Genomic DNA, 12,648 nt, shown 5'->3' on the forward strand with positions numbered 1-12,648 from the left:
TCTCAAGCAGACCTCAGTTCAGAGCCCCAATGTGAATGAACCCCCCCAAGCAGACCTCAGATCACAGAGCTCCAATGTGAATGACCCCCCAAAGCAGACCTCAGATCAGAGCACGATATAAAGGACCCACCCAAGCAGACCTCAGATCAGAGCCCGATGTGAATGACCTCCAAGCAGACCTTAGATAAGACCCCCAGGCTCAGAGCAAACATTAAAAAACAATTAACAATTAACTTTCCTCTCCTGCTCTGGACACATCCATATTCTTCTAGTTCGGCCTGCTGTGCTGTGACCTGATGTGCACAGCGTGAGTTCATATTGCACTGACGTCCTCGTGTTGACACAGCACAGAGAGGGGCTGAGGAAGAGGTGAGTACAGAGCCGGGGGGGGGCTGCATTCACCGCTTCCTGGTCCTCCTGTACTAATGAACACTTCCATAATAGAAGTGCTCATTAGTATTCACCCCATAAGATGCAAAAAAAAGTGCATCTTATAGGGTGAAAAAATAAGATGATTAAGAGCCAAGCCTCGCGCTTAATTTCTTGTTATAACTTACAGGTAGATTGCTGCCCTACCCTGTGTTTTGCTGCAGTAATCATTTTTTTATATATGCTGGTTAAATAAATTGAACAATCCACCCCCCCCAAAAAAAATTACAACTGTATAGAGATGGAATTCGCAGAAACGGATTGAGGCTTGATGCTCAATTTCATGTAACACTTATAGGTAAATTGCTGCTCTACCCTGTGTATTGCTGTAGTAATCATGTATATATGCTGGTTTAATTAAATGTAAGAATTACAAATAAAAATAAATTTCAACCTTATGGAAATGGAATTCACAGAAACGGACGATTGAGGCTTGACACCTAATTTCACGTTAACACTAACAGGTAGATTGGTTCCAGATCCTGTGTATTGCTGCTGTAATCATGTATATATGCTGGTTAAATTGAACAAGTCCCCAAAAAATAATTAAATTGCAACTGTATGGAAGTGGAATTCATGGAAACGGATTGAGGACTGACACTCAATTTGATGCTATCACCACTAGGAAAGTAGTTTGGTGCATTACTGATCACCTATATGCTGATTTAATTAAATTGAACAAATCCCAAAAATAAAATTTCAGCCGTGTAGATTAAATAAATGAACGTTAACAAATGATTAAAAGCCAAGCCTCATGCTCAACTTCACGTTAAGACTCAAAGGTAGATTTCTGCCCTACCCTGTGTATTGCTGTGGTAATCACGTATGTATATATATATATATATATATATATATACTGGTTTCATTAAATGGAACAAATCCCCCCAAAATATATAATTTCAACCGTGTGGAATATGATGGAGGCCTGACCCTTAATATCGTATTAACACTCACAGGTAAATTGTTACTCTAGTGTGTATTGGTGTACTGGCCACCTATATGCTGGTTTCATTAAATTCAATAACACCCCTCCCCCCAAAAAAAAAAATTGTAACTGAACAGTGTGTGGAGGTAATAAACAGACTTAGCCCTGATATTTTGTTCTCAGTCATTGATAAGTACGATCTTTTAAGTAAAAAGCCCCAAAAATGTAAATTAAATTAAATATGTGAGATGACCTACACAGAGTTCTCCCTAGTATTCTATATGCTATGCAAGATTGATGGAAGAACACGAGTTGGTACAGTTTTTGTTTATTCCAACCCCCACGCCCCCCAAAAAAAAGGTTTCTGTAAAAATGGGGGAAAAAAGTATTTCCTTGCTGCTGCTTTTGAGGGTTGGAGCAGCTGCAGTTCAGCTAGGAGGCCCAGCAGCCACAGCTCTTCACTCCCTCCTCCCAGGCTGTCCACTTCCCTGCTTGTCCCTATTCTACACACACACACAATTCTTCTTTTTTTTTTTCTGCAATCCTAGCATTTTCTTTCACTATCCCTGGCAATAGAATACAAGAGTGATTGATTTCTGACTGTCCCTGACAGGTTTTTTCTACTCTCCCTAACTTCTTAAAATCATTTTCCTGGCAGACACTGTAAGACCTACTCTCACAGCCCAGCACAGAATGACTTTCTGCTACAGCACCTCCCTGCTGCAGCATTGATTGGCTCATCCAGGTTGTCTGCCAGCTTGGGAACCAATCAGAGCAAGCCCTCCACCCCACTCCCTCGCATGGTCATGTGAGACCCCTTCTTCCTCCCTAGTGATTTTTTTCCTGCCAACGTGCTCTTAAATGGCGCTATGCTGCGTTTTAGTGGATTCATCCGAAATTAACCTAAAAATATTCAAGTTCATCTGCCGTCCAAAAAATAGCAACTTTTAGACCAAACCCAGTTCAGTCCCATAGCATCCAATTAGATTCCACCTTTCATTTTGCAAAGCTCCTTTGAAAATGAAAGGATCAATCTGATTGGTTGCTATGGGCAACTAAGTTAGTTTCCCTTTGCACCAGTTTTGATAAGTCTCCCCCAGTATGTATTACTGTAGTGTTTTTCTAATGGCATTCCCTTATAGAGAAGGTAACTTGGAAACATCTGAAAAAAGAAACACCAAAAGCTAAAACGTGCTGTTTTTTGAAAAAGAAGAAAGAAAGGCAACAAATGTCACCTAATGAACAAAAACGATAGCAGTAAAAAATAAAGCTTGTGTGGCCTGTTTTTTATTTTTCCCATAGACCTTCAGCTAACACCTGGAGCTGGGGGGGGGGGGGTTACCTTAATAGGGTTATCCCATGAAAAATATTTGCAAACCAGCACCTGGATCTAAATACTTTTATAACTGCATGCAATTAAAAATGTAATTCAATTGAGTTATTCAATAAAATGCATCTGTATAGCACTGCTAGCTGTTTTTCTTTGTCTTATTTCTTCGTCAGACTCACTGAGAAGGCCGCACATGCTCAGTTTCAACTGCCTCCTGAGCTGTGATAGGGAGAACTGAGACACGCCCCCTTAGCTGCAGCAGAAAAGACACTCCCATTGAGCTGTCAGCTTGATATAAATCTAGCTGAGAAATGAATGGGGAGATCTTTGGATCCATGTGTGGTACATGGCTGGTTCTAGCTTTGTTAGAAAGAGTATGTCATGTACTATATGATTGTAGGGAATTGTAGAATCCGCACACCTTGGTATGGTGGTGGGTGCTCGCAGAGGACTTCAGTCGCCGAATATATAAAGATGATCCACGGCACACCAATATCTTATTATTTTGCAAATTTATTTTAGGTACACAATGGTATTTCACAAGATTTGTCAATATATGACTAGTCGCGCCATAGCTGTGATATAAGCAAAAAAATCACATATATATTTGTAGGCCTTGATATGTCCCAACGTTTCGGTCCTGTCAAAGACCTTTCTCAAGGGATCTGAAAAGGAGTATAAATAAAGGTTTTATTGGCGTCTCAATATGGCGACCATAGTGCACTATTGACCCATGTAAAAAACATAAAGAAATAGGAAGAATTGATATATATATATATGCATGTATGTATATACATATATGCATGCACATGTGCACGCTAGTACACACGCACATACATACACATACACACACACCCATGCACATACAGCTGCATACAAACACATAGGTCTCAGATTTGTAACCTTGATAAAGAGAAAGTAGAAGGTAGGTAAAGTAGGAGGGAAATTATGACTGGTCGAGTAAGTACTGTTTCTAATAAAAAGAGGACATAATGAGCAGAATAGGGCTGGAGCATGAACCCTTACTCATCAATAAGGTATAAGTCAAAATTTAGGAATCAATCTAATAGGTAGGTAACGTTTAGTATGGTGAGTTTAAGTAACAATATATCTATAGATAAATGAAGTGGCGGCTAGAATATGGGTATATAACACCTCAATCTGTAGCAGTACATGAACTTACCGTGGCCGTTTGGTAAAGCTGCATGGTGTAGGCGCTGTGTATGCGAACCTCTGGTGGCGTTTTAAGACGTGCGGCCGGAAGTCATGTGTCTGCTTTGACCTATGTCCGGGTTCAGCAGGTCACCTGATCGCCAATGACGCCATGTGAGCCGCGCGGCCGCAGGACACAGTGGGGCATGCGCACTGAGTAATGGGACGATAAAGTGGAGGTCTAACATTATTCTAGAAATGGGTACTGTATTGTGTCTAAAGGGGTGAATAATGGTAATAATCGATTAGGGATCAGTCCACTGATTGATTCAAAAGAAGGGAGAGGGGTTGTATGAAAAATATTAAAGATATTTGAAGATAGAGAGTGTTGTTAGTTCTATGCTGCTGCTTAAATCAAAGAAAAAGGGTCACATACATGTGTGAAAGGAATAATTTGAAGCATAATATAGTAATTGCTTAGATTCTTAACATACTCCATTATACAGAAAAAAGGCACAAGGCAAAAAACAAAAGGATTAGAAGTAAAAACAAAAAACAAAAAACAAAAAGCGAAAAAACATAATATAGTTCTTATGTTTTATGAATGAATATTCAGGCATATAGGTATCTACGCGTTCTAAAGATTTATACTATATACTAATATATGATGAGGGGGAGGGTGGGAAGGGGGAGGGGTGGAGGGGTGGAAGGGAGGAAAAGGTGGGAGGGGAGGCGGGGGGGGGGGGGGGGGGAAGGCGAGGGGAAGAGGGTAGGAGGAATGTGGGAAAAAAGGGGGGGAAAAAAGGGAGGGGGGGGGGGGGGGGGGGGGGAGGGGGAAGGTAGTTTTCTCACCGACTTGTATATTGACTATGTTTATAATCCAACTAGGGAGCCTGAAATAAAGGAGAGGTACATACGTATTAATATCAGAAGTAACATTATAATACCATATCAGTCCACAATACTCAAAAATAAGTATAAATATTAAAGGATTGAGTATTTACAGATCGCAATAAAAGTCACATTCCCGGTTAAGGCCTCTCGGGGATAAAGTGTCCAGACGGTGTATCCAAAAGCTTTCTCGTTCTTTCAATGTTTTAATCCTGTTGCCGCCTCTCCGTGGGGTATTGACTTGTTCCAAGACCTGGTAGCGTAAGGATGAAATCTGGTGGTGGTGTTCCTTAAAGTGTGCTGGGATTGGTAATAACAATTGTTCAGTCCTAATGGTGGATTTGTGTTTGGAAATACGGTTCCTTATTTGTTGCGTGGTTTCACCCACGTAACAAAGTCCACATGGGCATTTAATTAGATAGACTACGAATGAGGAATCACAGGTAAAGTATCCTTTGATAGGGAATCTTTTGCCCGTGTGTGGGTGTGTAATGAAGTTACCCTTAATCACACTCGAGCACTGTGCGCAATGTAGGCACGGGAAGGTGCCATATTTTGGATTTTGTAAAAAGCGTTGCTTAGGTATTTTTTTTTTTTTTCTAGAGGTCCAATATCTGCACGGATGAGGTGGTCCCTAATATTTTGTGATCTTTTGTAACAGGTGATGGGAGGAGTCTGGAATTCTGGAATCTCGGGGTATGCTTGTGACAGTATAGACCATTGTTTTCTGATTGTTTGTTGGATTTTTGGAGCCAGGGGGTGATATGTGAGAATGCATGGTATCCGTGGTAGGGGAGTGGTGGTCTGTGGAGTAGTTTGTTTGTATATTGCCGGTTTGTTGGTAATCAATTGGTCAGGGTAGCCCCTTTCTCTGAATTTGGATTTCATATCTGCTTGTCTCTGTTGTAATGTTAATGGATCCGTTACTATTCTTTCTAGCCTTGTGAGTTGAGATTTAGGGAGTGACGCTTTGGTGGCTCTAGAGTGATTACTGGTATAATGTAATAAGCTGTTCCTGTCCGTTGGTTTATTGTAAAGGTCAAATTGAATATGACCTGATGGATCTTTGAGAACTAGGGTATCTAGAAAACTGATTCTCTCTGTATTGGTTATGACAGTAAAGCCAAGTTCAGGGTAAATATTATCAAGGTAATGATGAAAATGTAAAGCACTTGATATAGGACCTTTCCACAAACAGAAAATGTCATCGATAAATCGGAGCCATGTTTTTGCGTGCTGTTGAAAAAGATGGTGTGTGTAGACAAACTGTTCCTCAAAGTGGATCATGAAGGCGTTTGCATAGGGCGGGGCTACGTTGGCCCCCATTGCGGTACCCCGTTTTTGTACATAGTATTGATCCCCAAAGAGGAAGTAGTTTTCTTTCAACACTAAAGTAAGCAAGGATAGGCAGAATTCCTGTTGTGTAGGAGTTAGAGTGGAGGTAGTAGAAAGTAGATGTGCTGTGGCTTTGATGCCTTTGTCATGTTCGATGGACGTGTATAGGCTGTTGACATCCATGGTCAACAGAATGGTATCTGGTTCTGGTTGAATCTGTTTGATTTTGGAAATGAAGTCATTGGTGTCTAATAGAAATGATCGTGAAGTCTTGATAAGTGGGGTAAGTATACGGTCTAAATAAATAGAGAGAGGGGACAGGATGGATTCTGTGGAGGCAACGATGGGTCTTCCGGGGGGGTTCTCTAAACTCTTATGTATTTTGGGCAGGATATAAAAAACTGGAATTATTGGATGTTGTTTGGTTAAATAAGTAGATGTTTTGCTATCTATTATACCTCGTTCTTGGTAATGTGATAAGATGGACTGAATTTTGTTGGCTAGTATAGATGTTGGGTTAGATGGTAATGGCACATACGTAGTGGAGTCTCTCAATTGTTTTTGCACTTCGTTAATGTACATGGACTTGTTCATAACTACTATCGCACCCCCTTTATCAGCCGGTTTGATAATGATGTCCTGGTTGGTTTGTAATTCCGTGATAGCCCTTTGTTCTTCTATGGGGAGGTTGTTAGTGTGTTTAAATTTACCCGTCTGTTGGGCCTTAATGATCTGTTGAATTGATTGATATGTAAAGGAGATATAGGTTTCGGCTGGGTGGTAGGTTCTAGGAGGCATGAATGTGCTTTTTAATCTCAGATCTAAGTTTTTTAATGATAAAGGGTCTGAGGTACTAGCTTGTGATGGAGTTGATATGGGGTCTGTCTGGTTGAAATGTGCCTTTAATCTTATATTGCGAAAAAATCGCTGTAATTCTAATTCTAGATGGAATGTATCTAGAGGAGTGGTAGGGCAAAAGGTTAAACCTTTTTGCAAAACTGAGATGTGTGCTGGAGATAAGTTCATGGAGGAAATATTTACGACTAAGTTCTCAACTTTACCTGAGAGCGAGTCTGTATCCTGTTGTCGGTGTCTGTGCCTCTTGCCCCTCCGCGTTCGTTTCTGTTGTAGCGTTGGCGTGTCCGTCCTCGTCCTAAAAAAGGTTGGGAATTATATTGATTGTAGGGTCGGTCGCTTTCGGATCCCGAGGAGCTGGCGGAGAAGTGTTGGTGACGGTTATCCCGTGGTGGTCGAAAGTTAGGATCCCTCCACCTGTAGACTCGATTGGAGCGGTAGTCTTCCGCGTCTCTGATGAACTTTGTTCTTTTCCTGTTCTCTGTCAGCTTCTGGAACTCAGAAATCTGTTTGGTTGTTTTCTCCTTTAGGTTCGTCCACTCCTCTTGTGGTAATACGGTTGAGAGTTGGTTCTCTGTGGATTCAATCTGTTTCGTTAATTCGCCAATTGTTTGATGAGCCTTGTCTATAGTCAGGAGCATTAAATCAAAAGAGCATTTGTTGAGTATGCTTTCAAAGCGATTGCAAAAATCAGGGTCATCACGAAAAAGTGTGGGACGCAAGTGGGACCGTAGTCCCCTCGGTATGCGACCACTTTTGTGATACTCGGTGAGTGTACTGCAATGTAACTGCAGTGAAACCAGTCTTCGTTGGTCACGTGTGTAATCTCTGGTTTTCCATTCCTGTGAGGGAATTTGTAGGAAATCATTCCCCAGCTGTACCTGGGCAATGATGTTGTTAGTAGCTTCTAGATCATATGAAAAAGTGTTCTGAGACATATAGTCTGGGTGCTGGATCCACAGAGGAAACTTCAATTGTAGGGAATTGTAGAATCCGCACACCTTGGTATGGTGGTGGGTGCTCGCAGAGGACTTCAGTCGCCGAATATATAAAGATGATCCACGGCACACCAATATCTTATTATTTTGCAAATTTATTTTAGGTACACAATGGTATTTCACAAGATTTGTCAATATATGACTAGTCGCGCCATAGCTGTGATATAAGCAAAAAAATCACATATATATTTGTAGGCCTTGATATGTCCCAACGTTTCGGTCCTGTCAAAGACCTTTCTCAAGGGATCTGAAAAGGAGTATAAATAAAGGTTTTATTGGCGTCTCAATATGGCGACCATAGTGCACTATTGACCCATGTAAAAAACATAAAGAAATAGGAAGAATTGATATATATATATATGCATGTATGTATATACATATATGCATGCACATGTGCACGCTAGTACACACGCACATACATACACATACACACACACCCATGCACATACAGCTGCATACAAACACATAGGTCTCAGATTTGTAACCTTGATAAAGAGAAAGTAGAAGGTAGGTAAAGTAGGAGGGAAATTATGACTGGTCGAGTAAGTACTGTTTCTAATAAAAAGAGGACATAATGAGCAGAATAGGGCTGGAGCATGAACCCTTACTCATCAATAAGGTATAAGTCAAAATTTAGGAATCAATCTAATAGGTAGGTAACGTTTAGTATGGTGAGTTTAAGTAACAATATATCTATAGATAAATGAAGTGGCGGCTAGAATATGGGTATATAACACCTCAATCTGTAGCAGTACATGAACTTACCGTGGCCGTTTGGTAAAGCTGCATGGTGTAGGCGCTGTGTATGCGAACCTCTGGTGGCGTTTTAAGACGTGCGGCCGGAAGTCATGTGTCTGCTTTGACCTATGTCCGGGTTCAGCAGGTCACATGATCGCCAATGACGCCATGTGAGCCGCGCGGCCGCAGGACACAGTGGGGCATGCGCACTGAGTAATGGGACGATAAAGTGGAGGTCTAACATTATTCTAGAAATGGGTACTGTATTGTGTCTAAAGGGGTGAATAATGGTAATAATCGATTAGGGATCAGTCCACTGATTGATTCAAAAGAAGGGAGAGGGGTTGTATGAAAAATATTAAAGATATTTGAAGATAGAGAGTGTTGTTAGTTCTATGCTGCTGCTTAAATCAAAGAAAAAGGGTCACATACATGTGTGAAAGGAATAATTTGAAGCATAATATAGTAATTGCTTAGATTCTTAACATACTCCATTATACAGAAAAAAGGCACAAGGCAAAAAACAAAAGGATTAGAAGTAAAAACAAAAAACAAAAAGCGAAAAAACATAATATAGTTCTTATGTTTTATGAATGAATATTCAGGCATATAGGTATCTACGCGTTCTAAAGATTTATACTATATACTAATATATGATGAGGGGGAGGGTGGGAAGGGGGAGGGGTGGAGGGGTGGAAGGGAGGAAAAGGTGGGAGGGGAGGCGGGGGGGGGGGGGAGGCGAGGGGAAGAGGGTAGGAGGAATGTGGGAAAAAAGGGGGGGAAAAAAGGGAGGGGGTGGGGGGGGGGGGGGGGGGGGGGAAGGTAGTTTTCTCACCGACTTAGGACTGAACAATTAGGACTGAACAATTGTTATTACCAATCCCAGCACACTTTAAGGAACACCACCACCAGATTTCATCCTTACGCTACCAGGTCTTGGAACAAGTCAATACCCCACGGAGAGGCGGCAACAGGATTAAAACATTGAAAGAACGAGAAAGCTTTTGGATACACCGTCTGGACACTTTATCCCCGAGAGGCCTTAACCGGGAATGTGACTTTTATTGCGATCTGTAAATACTCAATCCTTAAATATTTATACTTATTTTTGAGTATTGTGGACTGATAGGGTATTATAATGTTACTTCTGATATTAATACGTATGTACCTCTCCTTTATTTCAGGCTCCCTAGTTGGATTATAAACATAGTCAATATACAAGTCGGTGAGAAAACTACCTTCCCCCCCCCCCCCCCCCCCCCACCCCCTCCCTTTTTTCCCCCCCTTTTTTCCCACATTCCCCCTCCCCTCTTCCCCCCGCCCCCCCCCCCCCCCGCCTCCCCTCCCACCTTTTCCTCCCTTCCACCCCTCCACCCCTCCCCCTTCCCACCCTCCCCCTCATCATATATTAGTATATAGTATAAATCTTTAGAACGCGTAGATACCTATATGCCTGAATATTCATTCATAAAACATAAGAACTATATTATGTTTTTTCGCTTTTTGTTTTTTGTTTTTTGTTTTTACTTCTAATCCTTTTGTTTTTTGCCTTGTGCCTTTTTTCTGTATAATGGAGTATGTTAAGAATCTAAGCAATTTCTATATTATGCTTCAAATTATTCCTTTCACACATGTATGTGACCCTTTTTCTTTGATTTAAGCAGCAGCATAGAACTAACAACACTCTCTATCTTCAAATATCTTTAATATTTTTCATACAACCCCTCTCCCTTCTTTTGAATCAATCAGTGGACTGATCCCTAATCGATTATTACCATTATTCACCCCTTTAGACACAATACAGTACCCATTTCTAGAATAATGTTAGACCTCCACTTTATCGTCCCATTACTCAGTGCGCATGCCCCACTGTGTCCTGCGGCCGCGCGGCTCACATGGCGTCATTGGCGATCATGTGACCTGCTGAACCCGGACATAGGTCAAAGCAGACACATGACTTCCGGCCGCACGTCTTAAAACGCCACCAGAGGTTCGCATACACAGCGCCTACACCATGCAGCTTTACCAAACGGCCACGGTAAGTTCATGTACTGCTACAGATTGAGGTGTTATATACCCATATTCTAGCCGCCACTTCATTTATCTATAGATATATTGTTACTTAAACTCACCATACTAAACGTTACCTACCTATTAGATTGATTCCTAAATTTTGACTTATACCTTATTGATGAGTAAGGGTTCATGCTCCAGCCCTATTCTGCTCATTATGTCCTCTTTTTATTAGAAACAGTACTTACTCGACCAGTCATAATTTCCCTCCTACTTTACCTACCTTCTACTTTCTCTTTATCAAGGTTACAAATCTGAGACCTATGTGTTTGTATGCAGCTGTATGTGCATGGGTGTGTGTGTATGTGTATGTATGTGCGTGTGTACTAGCGTGCACATGTGCATGCATATATGTATATACATACATGCATATATATATATATCAATTCTTCCTATTTCTTTATGTTTTTTACATGGGTCAATAGTGCACTATGGTCGCCATATTGAGACGCCAATAAAACCTTTATTTATACTCCTTTTCAGATCCCTTGAGAAAGGTCTTTGACAGGACCGAAACGTTGGGACATATCAAGGCCTACAAATATATATGTGATTTTTTTGCTTATATCACAGCTATGGCGCGACTAGTCATATATTGACAAATCTTGTGAAATACCATTGTGTACCTAAAATAAATTTGCAAAATAATAAGATATTGGTGTGCCGTGGATCATCTTTATATATTCGGCGACTGAAGTCCTCTGCGAGCACCCACCACCATACCAAGGTGTGCGGATTCTACAATTCCCTACAATTGAAGTTTCCTCTGTGGATCCAGCACCCAGACTATATGTCTCAGAACACTTTTTCATATGATCTATAAGCTCATAACAACATCATTGCCCAGGTACAGCTGGGGAATGATTTCCTACAAATTCCCTCACAGGAATGGAAAACCAGAGATTACACACGTGACCAACGAAGACTGGTTTCACTGCAGTTACATTGCAGTACACTCACCGAGTATCACAAAAGTGGTCGCATACCGAGGGGACTACGGTCCCACTTGCGTCCCACACTTTTTCGTGATGACCCTGATTTTTGCAATCGCTTTGAAAGCATACTCAACAAATGCTCTTTTGATTTAATGCTCCTGACTATAGACAAGGCTCATCAAACAATTGGCGAATTAACGAAACAGATTGAATCCACAGAGAACCAACTCTCAACCGTATTACCACAAGAGGAGTGGACGAACCTAAAGGAGAAAACAACCAAACAGATTTCTGAGTTCCAGAAGCTGACAGAGAACAGGAAAAGAACAAAGTTCATCAGAGACGCGGAAGACTACCGCTCCAATCGAGTCTACAGGTGGAGGGATCCTAACTTTCGACCACCACGGGATAACCGTCACCAACACTTCTCCGCCAGCTCCTCGGGATCCGAAAGCGACCGACCCTACAATCAATATAATTCCCAACCTTTTTTAGGACGAGGACGGACACGCCAACGCTACAACAGAAACGAACGCGGAGGGGCAAGAGGCACAGACACCGACAACAGGATACAGACTCGCTCTCAGGTAAAGTTGAGAACTTAGTCGTAAATATTTCCTCCATGAACTTATCTCCAGCACACATCTCAGTTTTGCAAAAAGGTTTAACCTTTTGCCCTACCACTCCTCTAGATACATTCCATCTAGAATTAGAATTACAGCGATTTTTTCGCAATATAAGATTAAAGGCACATTTCAACCAGACAGACCCCATATCAACTCCATCACAAGCTAGTACCTCAGACCCTTTATCATTAAAAAACTTAGATCTGAGATTAAAAAGCACATTCATGCCTCCTAGAACCTACCACCCAGCCGAAACCTATATCTCCTTTACATATCAATCAATTCAACAGATCATTAAGGCCCAACAGACGGGTAAATTTAAACACACTAACAACCTCCCCATAGAAGAACAAAGGGCTAT

The sequence above is a fragment of the Bufo bufo genome, chromosome 6 (genome assembly GCF_905171765.1).
Source record: "Bufo bufo chromosome 6, aBufBuf1.1, whole genome shotgun sequence".
In the NCBI taxonomy this organism is placed as follows: Eukaryota; Metazoa; Chordata; class Amphibia; order Anura; family Bufonidae; genus Bufo; species Bufo bufo.